This window comes from Chlorocebus sabaeus, chromosome 15 (assembly GCF_047675955.1).
Source record: "Chlorocebus sabaeus isolate Y175 chromosome 15, mChlSab1.0.hap1, whole genome shotgun sequence".
NCBI classification, from domain to species: Eukaryota; Metazoa; Chordata; class Mammalia; order Primates; family Cercopithecidae; genus Chlorocebus; species Chlorocebus sabaeus.
Genome location: NC_132918.1, coordinates 14,904,592 through 14,923,432, shown reverse-complemented (window position 1 = coordinate 14,923,432; position 18,841 = coordinate 14,904,592). Strand labels below are relative to the sequence as shown.

At 36.4% G+C, this 18,841-nt stretch overlaps 1 protein-coding gene across 1 annotated transcript in view; it reads left to right on the top strand.

Annotated features, from left to right (window-relative positions):
- LOC140713568 (uncharacterized) overlaps positions 1 to 17,944 on the top strand; it is a 364,738-nt gene extending 346,794 nt beyond the window's left edge. Inside the window, exon 5 of the mRNA XM_073023825.1 lies at positions 17,838 to 17,944. The gene's annotated coding sequence lies outside the window, so the exon portion shown is untranslated. The remainder of the gene's footprint in view (positions 1 to 17,837) is intronic.
- Positions 17,945 to 18,841: the final 897 nt, after the last annotated feature.

Sequence of the window (18,841 nt, the reverse complement as noted above, 5' to 3'; positions counted from 1 at the left end):
CAAAATAATTTGCTTTATGAAAGACAATCCAGCTTTTAAGTTTACTTTAAACAAAGGATTATTTACACTTTAATAAATGTGTAAACTTTTAGTAAAGTAACTTTTAAAATGTAATTTATTTTTTAAAGACATAGTATTGGTTTATTATCTTTTTAAAAAGTAGATTTCAATATATTTGTGAATTGTTAGGAGGAAAAGACACTGACATGGCCATTAATTAAACGTTTTTTAGTAACAAAAGTAATCACTAATTTATTTTGCATAATGATAAGTAATCTAGGATAAATCAGTCATATGTACATTATATGATAGCTATATAGAGATATATAGCTACAGATATGAATACAAAAACAAAAATATTGATGGAAAAGTACTTCATTATAATTTAGACAACTGTTAATATAAATTTATATAACACCATGTATTGTAAAGACTGAGACAAAATAGAACATTTTGCAATGAAAGCTATGGAACTAAGATTTGGGAACTCAACCATGAGATGTTTATTTATCAGCAATGTGTAAATGAAAAAAAATTATCGTTACAAAAGTGGGCATTGGGAATGCAGATGGGACAGCTGTTGTTCCTTAATTGTGACTAGATTAATAAAATGCAGTTTTTACAATCCATTTAAAACATCACTAGGGAATACATTTTACTACCAGTTTGGGTATCCTTTGGTTAATAAATTCTTGCCATTCAAATGTAAGTATTCGGCTTCAAATCCCAGATACAAGTTTATTAAAAATTGTAATAGTTCTTAGAGACTATAAAATGAAATGAAGTGCACAAAATGTGTGTTTCTGGTGCTTGACTTTAAAACGATTTTTTCCATGACTAATTTCAATATTTTCAACTTAAGCAGACTGTTGTTGAATTTAAACGATTATTAAATATTGAACCAGACATACTGATAGAGATAATATATCATTTTTGAGTAAAATTTTCTTTCAGTTTCTTGGTAGTGTTTTTAATAATAAAATAAGATGAGTGCCCTATATTAACATGTTATGCTAATAATTATGAATTCAATATTTATGTGAAATAGGCTGTAACTTTAATCTGAGTTATAATAAAGCATAGTTAATTTAATAATAAGAGCTACGTAAAATATTCTGCTGAAGGATTTTTAAGAGGTGATAAAAATACAGTAATTTTTAATGAAAACATTTGGAATATGACAGTGAGTATTTCTACACTTAGCATTATTCTACTAGATATTTCCTTTCATCAAATGAGCAAATGAAAGAGACTGCTTAAAATTTATGTTAGTGAATAGGCCACCCTCCTGAAAATTCAGCTTTATTGCCAGTGAGGTGAAGACTGTGATGCAGCGAGGCAAGAGCACAGTGGACAAAACCCTGAATTCTGTAATTTTGAATGGTGACTGTCCTTAAAGGAAGATATGGCTCCTTGTTGGCATTTCTCTCATCTTAATAAAATAACGTTTGTGTCTGAATAAAATAAGTTTGATGGTATGGAGGAGAGCTCGAAGCAGCAGAATTCTCCCTGAAACAATTATGTAAGCTAAGGAGTGAGTCTACCAGAGTTCCATGGATGTTGACACAAAACAAAAGAAACCTGGCTTTACTCACAGAAAAAGCAGAAACCAGAATAGTTGTGTTGATTCTCCCAGCCCAGAATACTGCAGGGTCACATGGAGCACCAGCTGGAGTGTGCAAGGGCGACTGGTATTCCTCTGGAAAAGTAACCTGAACTCAGGAGATCCACTGCTTTTACAGCCGTCAGTAAGCAAGACTGATTTTTGACCAGAGAGGTGCAAGACGCATCTCAGGACTACCTAGTACATTCAGTCAGGTGTTACCTTACTTCCCAGAGCTCCAGTTTCATCAACAATCCTGAAAAATGGCATGATTGAAATAACAGCCAAGACCAAGAGCTCAGCAAGATGGTGGGAGCATAAGAAGCCTATGGTGGACTGCTTTCCCACACTTAGCTCCTTCTTTAGTTATTTAGGTGCCTCTCCCATTTTTCTTATTTATCTGTAACAGTATTTCCTCCATCACTAAATCCAATCCCATCCTCTACAAAGGCAAATCCTCCATGTTCCTGGAAATGCTGTAGTCCCAACTCATGTTTATCCTTTTTCTCTTTGGGGCATGAAGGTATGGGTTGGTTTACGGAATCCCTTTCATTTCCTGAGAGGTCCAGTATATTGCTAATACCCACTGTATCATTTCATTTCCTTCTTTCCAAGTAACTTGAATTTTTAAAAATAAAATTATCCTAGTTTAACCCTCCTATTGCTTAAATAAAGAGTGATTAATAAGGTAGGAGTGTGGTGGGTGTGGTGGCTCACGCCTATAATCCCAGCAGTTTGGGAGGCTGAGGCAGGTGGATCACGAGGTCAGGAGTTCAAGACCAGCCTGGCCAAGATGGCGAAACCCCGTCTCTGCTAAAAATACCAAAAATTAGCTGGGCGCGGTGGCAGGTGCCTGTAATCCCAGCTACTCGGGAGACTGAGGCAGGAGAATCACTAGAACTCAGAGGGTGGAGGTTGCAATGAGCTGAGATCGCGCCACTGTACTCCAACCTGGACTACAGAGTGAGACTCCGTCTAAATATAAATAAATTAATTAAATAAGGTAGGATGGAAATATTTAAATATTGTTAATAGAATCAATTGGCACACGCAAATGTAATGAAACAAAATTTAGTTAAAATTGTTTCTTTGGCTTTAAATTAAAAAACAACATAATTACCTTGTTTTTAAAATCACATATTCAGTAAATTAAGTAGCAGGATCCTTGGTCTGGGGTCATCTGTGACTCTCTAAAGACAAATTTCACTGGTTTACATGGCTAGCAGATATCATCTTTTTTACTTAATTCATGGCTGTATTCTGTGTAAAGTCAATGCCTTGCTAAAAAGTCTTCCTAAAACAGACACACATGTATTTAATACTTTTTTTCTTGGTGAAGAAAATAAAAAATAAATTCCATATTGTAGTCAGAGACAGAGAGAGAAAGACTGAATCATTATCTTCTGACTTTATGTTAAGCAGACTTAGGGAAATTGAATGGGCATCATATTTAAAGTTTTGCGTCCTAAAAATTTCCTTTCTGTGATTAAATTAATTCACCTTTCTGAGCCTATTTCCTAATCTGTGAAACTGGAATGATACTAAATATTTCATGGGACTATGATGATAACATTTGATGATTTGTGGCAATTTCTGTCAAGCTCCTAACACCCAACCTACTTGGTGTTTAATAAATGGTCACTGTTATTATCAAAACGATCCAACAAATTAGAAAATATTAAAGGGAATAGAAATGCCCAGATAGGGCTCGGCATGGTGGCTCACGCCTGTAATCCCAGCACTTTGGGAGACCGAGGCGGGTAGATCACGAGGTCAGGACATTGAGACCGTCCTGAACATGATGAAACCCCATCTCTGCTTAAAATACAAAAAAAAAAAAAATTAGCTGGCATGGTGGCGGGTTCCTGTAGTCCCAGCTACTTGGGAGGCTGAGGCAGGAGAATGGCGTGAACCCGGGAGGCGGAGCTTGCAGTGAGCCGAGATCGCGCCACTGCACTCCAGCCTGGGCTACAGAGCCAGACTCCTTCTTAAAAAAAAAAAAAAAAAAAAAAAAAAAAAAAGCCTAGAAGCCTAGATAGAAGTATAACTTAAATTATACTGGAGGCTTTTAGGATTTATGGTAAAATGAGAAGGTGGAAAAATATTAGTTTTTATAAGTTGATCTATAATAAATGAAAGGTTTGGCCACTATTAGTATGTATGGTCATTGCTTAAATATGCAATCCCTTGATGAGGTCTTTGAACAAATATATATATGTTTGTTCATAAGTTTCTTTGAGTGTTAGAAGAAATTCCGTTAAAATAATGGGATTCTTATTTGGAGATGACTATTTTGCTATGATGATTTCTTTCTCCATGTTATTCTCTAAGACTGGCTACATCCCTTTTGACACTAATGCTAATTCTGAGGAAGTAAACTATTACATAATAAACTAAAATATGAAAGCCTTGCTCAAATAAAAATCATGCCATGTAGAGTTTCAATTAAGAGTTATTAATTAAGAATTATCCTTTTAGAAATTCACCTCCATAGCTGCAGAGCAAGGTCAAATTTCTCAGTTTGGTTATAGATGAGCATATATCTATAGATATGCTGTATGCTGGGTAAACTTATGTGCTTTTACATTTTGAAATAGACTTCATGTTAAATAATTGGGTAATTTTGAGATAATCTCTAAAAACTCTGTAAGGCCTTTTGAATGCTTTAGTAAACAAATATTGCTAGACTAATATGGTAATCCCATGTTCATATTTATATGTATTTTGCTTTTTTAGAAGAATATTGCTATTTTAGAAATAGGGAAATAAGAGACTGGAAAATATTTGAGTTTTGAAGTAATACTCCAAATAGAAACGGATTTAGAAAAGTCATATTTAATGCACGTATTATAAGCTCCCTAGGGAGAGTTTTTATATTAGATTTATTTATTGCATATAGTAAACATTCAACATATACTTATTGATTATATTTTATTTGCCATCTGCAACCATCAAATACACTATGTTTTAAATAATTACCAGAGCATCTACATGATACTTTTGATGGAATAGTAGATCTATTTTGCACTAAATTTCACTATTAAATCTGTCATGTCTAAATGGTAGAGTGTATACTATAAATGGATTATGTATTATATCATTTTTAGTGCTCCTTTAAATATGACAACTTTGAGAATTACTTAGGGATGTTTGTCAAAAACACAGAGCCTGGAGCCCACATATTCACATTCTGTTTCTGGTGAGACCAGGAACCTGACTTTTCAAAAAATCTAGAGTTGATTTGTGGAGGTAGTTTCAGCATATACTGAGAAGCACTGCCTTTCAATATTTGAAGGGTGACATTTGCTAAATTCTAATATGTTTCATCATCCCCCAAAGGAACATGTATTGGATTAACTCCATCTTGGTAAGACGTGTCCCTTGTAAGTACTCTTCTAGTTCCACTTCCCATAGTGGAAAGCTTCTTCTCTACTTTTATCACTTAACCATGAGTATAAAGATGTCTTAGGAGAATCCTTTGGCTTGGCAAAACTATAACATAACCTATTAGTGCTACAAAATAATTAAAAACATGGTTTTTTAAACTTAATTATTAAATTCTCTTTTAATTAGAAACCATCCCACTTTTATTTACCTCATACTGCTTCATATTTCATTGGTATTGGAGACTGTTTTTAGTGAGTCATCTTGAATATATATTTGTATTTGCGTATTCATACTGGAAAATTCCAAGGGTAATGACGTAATTAAGTTTCAAGGCGGCTGTACCTGAAATTACATTTATAAACCATTTTGTAATTTCTCCTGTAAGATGTCTGTGAATTTAAAAGGTCAACAGTAGAGATCTACTACATGGTTCAAACTGAGTCTATTATTACTGCAAAATTACTTTTGTTAAAGTTAGCAATCATCCAAATTTCTAGAGAACCATTTTTTATAGAGATGATTCCTGGGATGTGGTATGTTTGGGAGAGAGGTGTGACAACATACATGGTATCAGAAATATTTCAGAAATATTCTAATTTGAACTACAGTGACATTGCTTATAGCAAGAGCCATAAGTAATCAACCTAAAGCCACAATGAAGATAATTGTCTCTAAAGCAGCATCATAGGAATGACCAATTTGTTTTTAACCATACTTTTGCATCTCTTTAGACAGATTTCAGATCAGCGTGAATATAGGAGCAATTGAATAGTTGTATTCCTCATGGATTATCTACCCTCTATTCTTAAACATCTCTGTTTCTGTTCCTTTGTCTTCAGCCTATTCTCTCTTTAATTAACTGCAGTCTGGTTTCTCCTTTCACTACCACATGGAAACTACTCCCACTAAGTCTCTGATGGCTTTCTAATTGCTAAACCAAAAGGAAGCTTTCCAAGTCTGAGTCAGTGCTGTGCCAACCCTTATCAGAAACTGTGATGAAAGGAAAAGGCGTGCCTCTATATAGATCTATTAAAAAATCCTCCCATATTTTCAACCAAGTGGAAAAGTTAATAAAATCACTACGATCAAAAAACACACATAAAGCCCTGGGTTGTCCAATCTATTGGCACATCATTGTCAACGCCATCAACATACCCAGTGGGAAAGCAAAGGCTGTGCAGGTCCAAGAACTACCAGCGGTTGTGTTACACAATAACACATGAGCATAAAACAACTCATCATTAGTTATAATTTTGATATTTTGTTCACCATGGATTCTTTCCACTAATTATAATTTTTAAAATAATGTATTAAAATATTATTTGTCTTCTGAGTGCATTTTTCGATGCTCCTTTAACTTTTTTTTCCCAACGTGAATGCTTAACCGAGCCCATTCCTAATCCCAGCCCTGTTCATAGTACTTGGCTTCTTTGCAACACTTGATACTATTCTTTCCGTCCATTAAATCTGTCTTCTCTGAGCTTCTGTGACACCATTGTCTTGTTACTTCCTTTCTTCATCATGAAATATTCCTTCTTGCTAACTTTCTTAGGCCCTTCTTTTCTTCTTGCCCCTCAGGATTTCGTGTTCTCAGTGGCTTATCTTCACTGCTTAAAGCATGGTGTTGTTTACACTTTTCCTGGCTGTGTTCACTCATTTCCACTGCTATTGCTTTCTTCTATGTGCTCGTTATTTCCTAGCCAGACAGTTGCAGTAGGCTCCTAAAAAGTCTGTTTTATCTCCATGCCAGCCCCTTTCTGATTCACAACATAGGCAGAATGATTTTTTTTTTTATAAAGGGAATAGTGGTTCATTTATTTATTAACCAGATATTTATGTACTTTTTGGGTATCAGCTATTACCTTAGATTCTGGGGATGAATCAGGAAATAAAAGAAAGTTCATTCTCTCTTGAAACTTATATCTTAATTTGTATTTGAATATTTCTATGGCCCTATTCAAGGAGTTATATATAATTTTTATCTAAATATATGTTTGCATGATGTATTTGTGTGAGAAAAATGTTGTTTCCTTGTTTTTTTTCAGTATTTTGACTATACAAATTTTTTTGATTACCTGTGTATGAAGTAATGAAAGCCTGAATTCCACTTTCTAAAAAAAACCAAAAAATCATTTTTATTAAGGATATGGAGATCAGTGGGTTGTTATATTTAAGATTTCCTTTCCAAAAAATGGGTAATGTTCACCCATTTTTGATTGAATAAATTTAACACATATTGCTAATTCTGTCCCAAGTCTTGGAGCATGAGTACTGCCATAGTCTTTAAACAAATTGTGTAATCTAGTGGCCAAAAGCTCAAATCCAGCCTGGTAATAGGTTTTTTTAAGCTCACACAGTATGTGTGTTTTAATTTTATTCCATTGTTAAAAAAAAAATACTTTATTTTTATAGCACTTTGAGGTTCACAGCAAAATTCAACAGAAAGTACAGAGTTCCCACGTATCCCTCTCCAACCCCAAAGCACAATCTTCCCTGACATCAACATCCTGCACCAGTGTGATATATTTGTTACAACTGATGGGCCAACATTGACACTTCATTCTCAACCTAAGTCCATAGCCTGCATTTGGGTTCACACTTTGTGTTGTATATTTGATAAGTTTTGAAAAGGTATATTGGCACATATCCACCATTAGAGTATCATATGAAATAGTTTCACTGCCCTAAAAATCCTCTGTGTTCCACTATTCATCCCTACCTTCCCCTAAACCCTAGGCAACAGGTAATGTTTTTACTGTCTTCATAGTTTTGCATTTTCCATAACCTAATATAGTTGGAATCCATAGTTTGTAGCCTTTTCAGACTGACTTCCTTCACTTCGTAATATGCACTTAAAGCTCATTCATGTCTTTTTGTGGCTTGATAACTCAATTCTTTTTAGTACTGAATAATATTCCATTGTATGGATGTATAACCCTTTACTTATTCATTCACCTCTAAGACATCTTGGTTGCTTTTAGGCTTTGGCAATTATTAATAAAGATGCTATAAACATCCATGTTCAGGTTTTAATGTGGACTTAAGTTTTTACTCCTTTGGATAAATACCAAGGAGCATGATTTCTGGATCAAAGCAATTGTTGGGGTGTGAATTGTCCCCAAGAAGCCACAGAAAACATCAAGGGAATATGAACTTATAATAAGCCTTTAAAAGGAATAGTAAGTCTCAAATTTGAAAGGACACTGATAGTTGGAAGGAATGGAAAAAGTTATGTATTAGGATACACATTGAGAAGCTGGAAATTATATTCCAATAATGCTATTAAAATAGTAATAGCTAGCCTTTTTGTAACTACTTGCTGAAGCATAGTGAGGCTAAGTAAGGTGCACCAGTACACACAGCTAGTAAGTATTAGGGCAAGCGTTTGAACCCAGATAGTCTCTCACCAGTGTACTTGAAAGCATTTTTCATGAGTTACTTGATTTTTAGTCCTCAATATAACCCCATAAAATGACGATTTATGTATTTTTTTCCCATTTCACATATGAGGAAATAAGCCTAAAGTTTAACTTGCTCAAAGCCACAGAGCTCATCATACCGGAGCTGGTACTGAAACCCAGATCAATCAGATTATGACTTACATTTATGGTCTTTTTAAGTTACTCAACTGAGAGGCAATTATCCTTGAAACCACAGACATGAGTTTACATTTATGGACAGCTGATGGAGCTGGCATTGAAAATATGAAATCCAGAAAAGCATAGTAGTCCATTGTTTTACTGATAACTCGTTGGACTGCCTTGTCGAGGTCAAGAACTTGACATATAGCACAAAGCCTAGAAGGCTAAAGCTAAGTAACCATTAGTGGACTGAAATTGTAAAGGAAGAGCCAGGGTTCCTTTAACTTGGATGAGAATACCATTTATTTCCATAGTCAATCTTATTAATCAGCTGACTTATTTTTAGAGTGTATGAGTAAATGAATCATGTTCTAAGAATCTGTGTAATGTCACCTGGCCTTTCTAACATTTTCTAGACTAACATCCTGATGTCTCCTATCCGACTGGTTACCATGCACACTGGTGGCCATTACTAAGGATGATGTCTCACCATTACTGAGGCTTACTATGTAATAGATTGTGTGGTTTACCAGTATTAAGTGATTAATACTTAGAAAAGGTCTAGGAGGCAGATGCTATTGTAATCTCTCCTCATTTTTCAAATGTGAAAACTGAGACATGTTGAGACTAAGCAACTTGCTCAAGGACACACCGTTAGTAAGTAGCAAGGCCAGACTTTTGAGTCCAGGTAGACTGGGTTGGATTTAAGTAATTAATGAATACAATACTACTACATCTCAGGGCCATAAACCCTGGAAGAGATAGTTTCCAGAGGAGAGGTATTTATTATTCATTCATTTAGGATTTATTGATTATATACTTTGTGTTACACATCATGCTAGGGCATTGTTGGGTAATTAAACATGGTCTTAACTAGGCAAATTTTACAAAGGTATATTCTATCTTTTAATATAACTTTTCTTTGAATTTAATATTTTGAGTGGACTATTCAAGAGTAGGACTTACCTCTTAATTATTTTATCCCATCATTCCTCTTGTTTTGAAAAAAATAAAAAGAATGAGTTGATATGATAATAATAGTAGCATAATAACCTCCAGAGCATTTTTATCTTCTCATTATTTTTTAATGTATATGAAATCATGGCAATTAGATATGCAAAAGATGAATAAAAGAAAACAGTTCATTTAGTACATCCCACTAGTATTGAATAATTCCCTATGGCATTTGGCAAAGACAGGCTCTTGTCTAATTTTAAATGACTCAATTGAAGCATCTGCTAGAGGTTGATTCTAGAGGACTTTCTATGAAAGGCTTCTAACATTTAGCCTAATTTTCCACTCCTTAAAATTTCAGAGCATTACCCTTAATTACATTCTGTAACCTTCTTCGCCTTTACTGACTCCTTGTTTCATGCTATTTAGTGACTTACTGTCCTTCTAAGTAGGTATTATGTTTCCCCATTATTAATTATTTCTGGGTGAAGCATTTTTATCTTTACATGGGTTGGTTGTAACCCTATAAAAATATCATTGTGTATTCTTCCTCTTTGAATTTGTTCTGTATTATGTGTGTGTCAATTTATATATTAATTAATTTGTGGGTTAAATTTGTGAATTTTAAGTTTTTATATCAGAATTCTAACAGATCATCTGAACAGTGGCCAGTCATTTGCTAAATTCATGGGGTAACACCCAGGCCCATATTTTTCATTTATGCTATTACACAGCATGTCTGAACACTTTTCTTATATTCTGTAGATATATGTCAAAATAAAAGAACTTTTAAAAGAGTATTGAATAAAATGTTTATATAAATTTTAGGCATATGAAATTTATGTGTGAAATTTCTATAGAGAACTAATGGATATATTATTTTGTAGAAACATAACTTTTTTAAGACTAGGAAATAATGTGAAATTTCTAGAGGCTGTCAGTCAATAGTTTATTCTTATTGACTGACATATTTTTTTAACCTTTATGTAGAGACTCTTCAATAGGTTAAATAATTTTACTGTTTGTTTCTTGAAATAGCTGCCTAGCTTATACCATTAAAATATAAAACACTGAGGCAAGAGTCTTTTAAGAAGTAGCTTTTTTATGCTTTCCACTTATCAATAACTTTCCATTATTTTTAGTACATTACAATCCTTTCATATCATAGACAAAGCTGCTGGTGTTAGCCTGTATTTTAGAGAAAAACAATGAGGAAGTGAGAATTGATCATAAAGTTTGAACATAATTATTTTCTGAAAATTATATCTATTATAACATAATTATAAATGTTTTTCATAGGGAGTGCTAGCTAGTTATTACCATGCAAAAGGCTTGGTGGCGATTATGCCTATTTCTACCTACACACTATCATGGAAAGTGCTACCCACACACTATCATGGAAAGGCAACATTTATGACTTTGAGCTGGGGATATGCATGTTGGAACAAATTCTTGATTATCAGAGTCCCATACTGAGCTGCAGTGCTGCTTCTCCTGTGTCCCTGCTGAGAATCATTGTGCAAAGGTTTGTCTTGACAGGCAGTCTGATAAAAATCGGAGCTTATCTGCTATATTGCTTTGATATTTCAATCTATTTTTGGATAGGTTTTACACTTTGGCACTTGGTATATTGTCTTTCCTTTGGGTATGCAGCTGGTGGCATTTTGGCATTTACTAAAAGTGCTATAGCAATTCCCACATCAAGAGAATCCTGTTCCTTCATGTTCTTTCAGAATAAATACAAGGTGTCTTATTTCAGGATGGGTGAAATGTAATTAATATATTTTCATAACTTAGTATATCTTTAAAGGAAATGGATCTGCCATAGCCAGGCCAAGTCATCATGGTCAGGTGTTAATAAATGTTTCGCTGTTTAATCCAGTGATTCTCGAATTTTAGTGTGAATTGGAATCAGTTGGAGGGCTGCTAAAAACACATTGCTGGGCCCTATCTCAAGAATTTCTGATCTGTAGTCTGGAATGGTGGCTAAGATTTAGAATTTCTAACAAATTTCAATGTGATGCTTATACTGCTAGTCTAAAAACCACCTTTAAGACCCACTGGGTTTTATAACTTTATCCAACCACAATGCTTAAGAATGAGACTAGGCCAAGAAAATCTGGGACCCGCACTGGAAAATCACTGATCTCATCTACTAGTTGGCAAACTTATTTTGTAGTAGACCAGAGAGTAAATATTTTAGGTTTGTGGGCCAAATGGCCTCAACTTATTGTTATAGCAGGAAAGCAGCCATAAACAATACATAAATGTATGGTTGTGGTTGTGTCCCATTGAAATTGTATTTATAAAAACAGGCATCAGGCCAAATTTGGCTGATAGACCATAGTTTGCCAATCCCTGATCTAAAAGAGACTTGTATCTTTTCTCACAAACCATGTGTATCTTATATATTAACTAGCAATGTTCCCAACTTAGAACTATGATCTGTGGAGGATATATAAGAAGTATAAATCTGATTTTTTGACTCTCGTTAGCTTAGTAGAGTTCAGTGTAATATAGTCTTGACACAGTTTGAGAGAAATGAAATGCTTAGGCTGGAATAGATTTTATGAGATAAGCGAATCATGGAAAATAAGTCGAAACTAGGCAAGAGAGCAGAACAAATATCTCAGAAAGGACAAGAGAAAAGACGTGAAGAGAGTACACAGTACATTTTTGAAGGGACGGTGAGGATATCCATTATATGAAAAGGATTGTAGAAATCTATAGAAATGTTGAGTCACAAATATTATTTGTTAGCATTTATTGTGCATATTCTATATTTTAACACAATGATAGATCCTGAGGACACAGCTAACATAGTCCTTGCCTTCAAGAGACTCAGAGGTAGATCAAAATATTAAAGGATCTCAAAACCTTATACGAGTATTTGAAGTTGATATGCTTAACTTATGGTGGGTTTTCAAGAAATGTTTAATTAAAAATGAAATTTATAGGTTGGGCGCGGTGGCTCAAGCCTGTAGTCCCAGCACTTTGGGAGGCCGAGATGGGCGGATCACGAGGTCAGGAGATCGAGACCACCTGAGACCATCCTGGCTAACCTGGTGAAACGCCGTCTCTACTAAAAAATACAAAAAACTAGCCGGGCGAGGTGGCAGGCGCCTGTAGTCCCAGCTACTCGGGAGGCTGAGGCAGGAGAATGGCATAAACCCGGGAGGCGGAGCTTGCAGTGAGCTGAGATCCAGCCACTGCACTCCACTCTGGGCTACAGAGCGAAACTCTGTTTCAAAAAAAAAAAAAGAAAAAAAAAAAAAAGAAATTTATGTGATTAAAAATAGGGAATTTTTATTAGTTATTGATCAGTAAAGTGTCTTGAAAAAGACTGTTTTAGAAAAAGGAGATAGCCATCCTGTATAAGTTAATAGAATGGTAACCATTAAAAATGTCTATTAATAATATTCTATTAGTCCCACAGAAATTTTGCTAAGTCGGACATAGCATGTGTTGCATTGGGGTTTTTCTTTTATATGTGGTGCTTAGAAAAATCCAAAATACATGTATTAATATGTGTATATTAAGCCACTCTCAGAATTAAAGACAATTTCCAAAGAATTATACCATTTTGTCCTTCTAATATGAGAATATACCATTTAAAAGTCTCTGTATAGAGAAAAAACATCTTCCATAGTTGAGTGGTTTTTTATTTATGAGATTTTATTGTTAAAAATTGTATGTATGATCTGGTTGGAGTTTACTACAAAATAAAACATCCAGTGGGAGCTAGTGGTAAATGTTGGTGTGACACTTAAGTGAGATAATCATTAAGTTTCTTCTAGTCTCAGTATTCTGATTTTAGGTAATGCTTTGTGGACCTTTTGGTCCACGAAGAACTAATTCAGGCAAGTTTTTCTGCAACCTGAGGAAAAAAAATCACATCTTTAACAATGCATTTCAATATAAGATACTAGAGTTCATTTCATTTAGTAAAGAGAATCCTTAATGCGGGGATAGGAAAAGCAAGGATCAAAGACATTATGTTAGACAAGATGACATAGGACTTTTCATCTATCTACCTCAATCTGTAGGGTTTGATTTTTAATCACATGCAGGAATGCAGATGGCAATATGCCATTTTAATCCAGTTAGATGCCAAGAGAAAGATTAGGAAAAGAGTTCCATGTGGCTTTGCATTTCTTGTGATTTGTAGCTTGAAGACTTCTTTGTGAACATGTCTCTGCCTTTTTTGTTATGACTCCTTTTGTTACCGAAACACCAGGGGTTTGATGTGGATCCTGCTGCTTGCCACACAGAAAGTCAATTACTGACACAAGTATTGTCATGGAAGAAGGATTGAATGGGGTGCTGCAGCTGAGGAAATGGGAGATCAGTTTCAAATCCATCTCTCTGACCTACTAAAATTAGGGGTTTATGTAGCAGGGAAGAAATGTCACTATGTCTGGCAAAACAGGAACTTGGGAGGGTTAAGAGCAATCATGATGAATGAGGAGTCTGGCCTCACTTTCTGGATGTGGTGATCTGGTGAGTTTCAGTTATTTGATACTTTTTGAGAGGTCTGATGGGGGGTCCTTTCCTGAAGGAGAAACTCAGCTAAAACAAATGTAAGCTTTAAGCTTTAAGACCAGAAAAGTCAATTTTTATATTTATCCAAAAAACCCCAAAACCTGTCTATGGGACTACTGGGTTGGTTTCACTTCTTCATTTTCAGTGTTGAGGGAGGGCAGAAACCCACATTTGTACTAAAATTATCATTAATTTCTTGCATACCCTTACCCATGAATAAAATCTTGAGACACTTAAATATAAGCTGAGAATTAAGTAGTGACTTCCAATTCTCCTCATTCCTTACTTCTTCTATTCTCCACAGATGAGATAATATTAAATGTCCTGAATTATGTGTGTGTGTAGGCAAGTATGCACTTGTGTGTGTCTATACTAATGTGGTAATAGCATTCTTGAACTAAATACTTTATTTGAAGCTTGAGCTGCTATAGCAAAATCCCACAGACTGGGTGGACTAAGTAACAGAAATGTATTTCCCCCAGTTCTGGGTACTGGGAAGTCCAAGATCAAAGTTCCAGCCAGTTTTCAAGGACTGTCTTACAGATGGCCTCCTTGTTAGGTTCTTATATGGCAGAAAGAGAGAGTGTGCAAGCTCTCTGGTCTCTTCTTTTTAAATCACTAATCGTGAAAGGATCCATTTCCAAATATTGTAACATTGGAGATTAGGGCTTCAACATATGAATTTTGGGAAAACACAAACATCTGGTCCATAACATTTGAGGATAGGTAAGTCTAGGATTCATTTAATTCATGTATTAACCTAGTTAGGTTATCCTTATCAAGAGGTTCTTTCTTTGTGAGAAAAGAGAGTTAGATGGCACTTCTAAATTGGTGAATCTACAAGATCTACCTTAAGCACCTTTTTCTCTAAAAGCAGAAGGAATTTAAGACAAAAATTCAGAATTATTATTTTATTATGTATTTTGGTAGTTGAGAAATTTATGACACATTATTTCTTATGTAAAGCTTAAGGAAGATGGAGGATACTGAAATGAGGGTGAAAACTAGGAGGAAGTTAACTTAATGGAAGGTTAAGAATTTTTTTCTAGTCACAAGCTTGTACAGTACTACAAGTTAATCTCGATAAAAGGAAATAATAGCTTATTTAGGGTTAAGTAATTTTGAAAGGAGAATAAGAACACTTTATAGCTTTCAAGTATCTCAAAACTAAGATAAAATATTACAATAAAGATGGTGAAGCACAAATAAGTAGCTTCATAATTCATAGCATTATTACTTAGTATCACAGCCACTGCCAATATGAAATGTAGAATAACCAATCTTGGCATTAGACGATATAAAAGGAAAAGACTCAATGTCTTAAAATAGTATATAATTATATCAGTCATTTATTGAGCACCTAATACATGCTGGGCAATGTGTGAGGCACATTACATACCATGTCTCTAATTCTCACAGTAGTTCTGCAAGTTTCCTGTTTTCATTCTAATTTTGAGGTGAAGTAATTGAGACTTAGATTCAGAAATTATCCAAGGTCATACACGTATGAAGAACAAAGTTTTCAGTCCTAGATATGCTCTTTCTAATACACATCTCTTCCTTTGTTTAATCCTTTTTTCCCAAAGAGATACTAAGTTACTTCCTTTCCAGTTATGTATTTTCTGTTTCATCTTTTTGTTGTTGTTATTTGTTTGTTTTTGAAGCAGGATCTCACTATGTCACCCAGGCTGGTGTGCAATGGTACAATCACAGGTCACTGCAACCTCCACCTCACAGGCTCAAGTGATCCTACCATCTCAGCCTCCCAAGTAGCTGGGACCACAGGCATACACCATCATGCCCAGCTAATTTTTTAATTTTAATTTTTTGTAGACACAGGGTCCCATGGTTACAGGATCCTTACGGTGATGCTTTTCTGTTTGGAAACCTCTGTGGCCAGCAGCACCTTTGCTCGAGTTTTACTTGGGCCCACTGGGCTTGTTCTGCCCACTCGGCCTTGCAGGCTGCACTTGGCTCACACTACTGGCCTGGATCCCATGCCGGCCAAGGATGAACAGAGTGGTGAGGGATGTGTGAGTGAGCGAGCATGGGGTCTGGCCATGCACACTGGCTGCAGTGGGGTGGGCAGCTCCAGGCACTGGCATGGGTGCTGGTTCCCTGTGAGGTGGCAGCTGGACCAGGTGTACTGCAAGCAGCTTCCATGGCTGGCACTAGGGAACACAGTGATGCCTGGAAGCTTGGAGATACCAGGAACCTTAGAGCCCCAAATAGAGTGTCACAGCCCTGGCTCAGGGAGTTCGTAGGTCTAGGAGGGCCACAGCTCTTCTCTCCTTTCTTCTTTCCTTTTTGTTGCCCGCAATTTGGCAAGGAAGGGGCATGCTTCAGCCCTGTTAGTGTTACAGCTCCTTTACCCCTGCCATTCAGTGGGTCCTGAGTTCTTGTCCTGTGTCCAGGTAGAATGAGGTATGAGGACAAATTGAGGGTGAGCGAGGTGAAGAGGAGTTTTATTGAGCGACAGAACAGCTCAGAGAAGACCCACATTGGGTAGCTCCTCTCCAAAGGCAGGGTGTCCCAACAAGTGTTCAGCTGTCAGCAGAGAGGAGACCCTGGAGTGGGTAGCTCCTCTCCGCAGCTGGTTGTCCAATTGTCTCTTCAGCTTTCAGCAAAGAGGAGACCCTGGAGTTCCTCTCTGTAGGCAGGTTGTCCCGTCGTCTCCTTGAGGCTGGCTGAGTCCGGGGTTTTTATGGGCTTCAGTGGGGGGGAAGTGCATACTGATTGGCTCATGGGCAGCCTTTCGTGGGCCTGGAAAAAGCATCGTACTTCCTATTCTGGTCCATCAGCCCAGTCACCAGGCTTCAGGCAATCCTGGCTTGAAGGTGCAGTTTTACTGCGGACCCGTCTCTTTCCACTCGGGAGCCTGTCTTCCCTTGTCACCCAGGCTGTTTGTGCTGTGGGTTCCCTGAAGTTCTATGCTGAGCTTCCCTCAGCCCCCTCTCAGGCTTCCTTCTGTGCTTGTTGGTGCCCAAAGTCTGGAGAGGGCCAAGGCAGCAGGGTGATTGTGTGTCAGTGCTGCCCCAAGCTTGGGAACACCAAGTTAGGTTGCTACAATGTTGCAACAATGAGGCTTAGCCTCAACTTTGCTCCATAATCAAAGCATTGGCAGCAGCTACAGCTGTGCCTGGAATTGGAGGGCGGGGGGAGGGGGGGGTGGCGGTCCTGCCATGTCAACTAAAGAAGGTGGAGATTCCATCTGTTCTTGACTCCTGCCAGGCCAGGGAGCATGCAACCCTGGCCACATCTCCCCTACTGAAGCCAGTGTCATGGCAGCAGCCTCTCCAAATGGGCTGCCACTGCCAACACCACTATATTCCCCAGGCAGGTCTCAGACCCCTGGGCTTAAGCAATTCTCCTGCCTTGGCCTCCCAAAATGCTTGGATTACAGGTGTGAGCCACTGTGCCTGGCCTGCTTTATCTTTAATTGTATTTAGTACTGTGTGGCACAAAGTAAGTGTGCAATTTATGCTTGCTGAATTAAGGTACAAATGTAAACATGGAAAAATGAAAGCAAGGGAGAAAAGTATTTGTGTATTTGTGTATACATCTGTTAAGATAAAATGGTATACTTTAAAAATAAAAAGTCTATACATTGTTGACTTCCAAAAGAAATGAAAAATTTCTGTCTGCTTACAATAAAAGGAACTGATATAGTTATACTAAGAAGCATTAATCAAAGAACAAAATTCAAGAGACAATAGATAAATTATCTCATGCAGCTCCCAATTTAACTCTGGTTTTTGATTTATGAACAGGAAATGAGCTTTGACTATTAGGCACCTGGATGAAGAGCCCTGGGTTCAGATTGTCAGTCTCCTGTAACCTGAAGAAGCCCTCCAGTTGCACTAGGAACATTCAATTGAAGTAAGATCTAATTATTTTAATTATATTGTAGGACTTTCATTCTTGAATCAACTTTTAATAAGGTGACTTGATGTATTTCTATAGTGTGCCAATAGCTGCTAATTTTGAAAAAAGAAGAATGCAAGCATTATTCTATGGCAAAGTTTTATGTATTCCAATTTTCATTCATCTTTTATTTCATGGGTTTAAGCCCATTTTCTTTGGATAGCATTATAAAAATATTTTAATTTCTGTGTGGCTGTTGAAATTGGTGCAGTATTCTTGTCTTGGTGTGTATCAATTCTCTGTCTGTAATGGTGAATGTTATAACTAATCAAATTAAGTCTTGTTTTTGGTTTAAGTCAGTCCAGTGATTTTTATTTAAAAATAACAACAATGCAGTTGATACAACATGGCTTGCATAACTTCTTTATTTCAAGTTCATATAGATTCGTTGACCTTTTGGAACGCTTCTCAGTACGTGACCATACATAGACTGTGAACTTCTGTTCATACATTATGGCTTAATATGTATAAAACTTTAGATGATGTGGATAATGGAAAGGCACAAAATAATAGCACAGAACCAAGAGCTGGAACATTTGAGGAGAGCCAGTATAACCACCAACACACTTCAGGAATATAGAAGAATCTTTTAACTTTTCTTAGTCATCCCTTGCTTTCAAATGTAAGAAGTTAGATTAAGTAAGGGAAAGTTGACCAATTCCTGTGCCTTGGAGTGTCGGGCAAGTAATGCAGATTTATGAAGTGGCTGGGTGTGAGACAGTAAAAACTGGTAGGCCTATGGGGAAAGAGACTGTACCTCTTAAAAAAGCCATTAAGATTCAAGTGTTTTAAAATGGTCAAAGAATTAAATTGGGGAGGAGCCCTGGAAAAGGGTGGAGGGAGGGGAAGG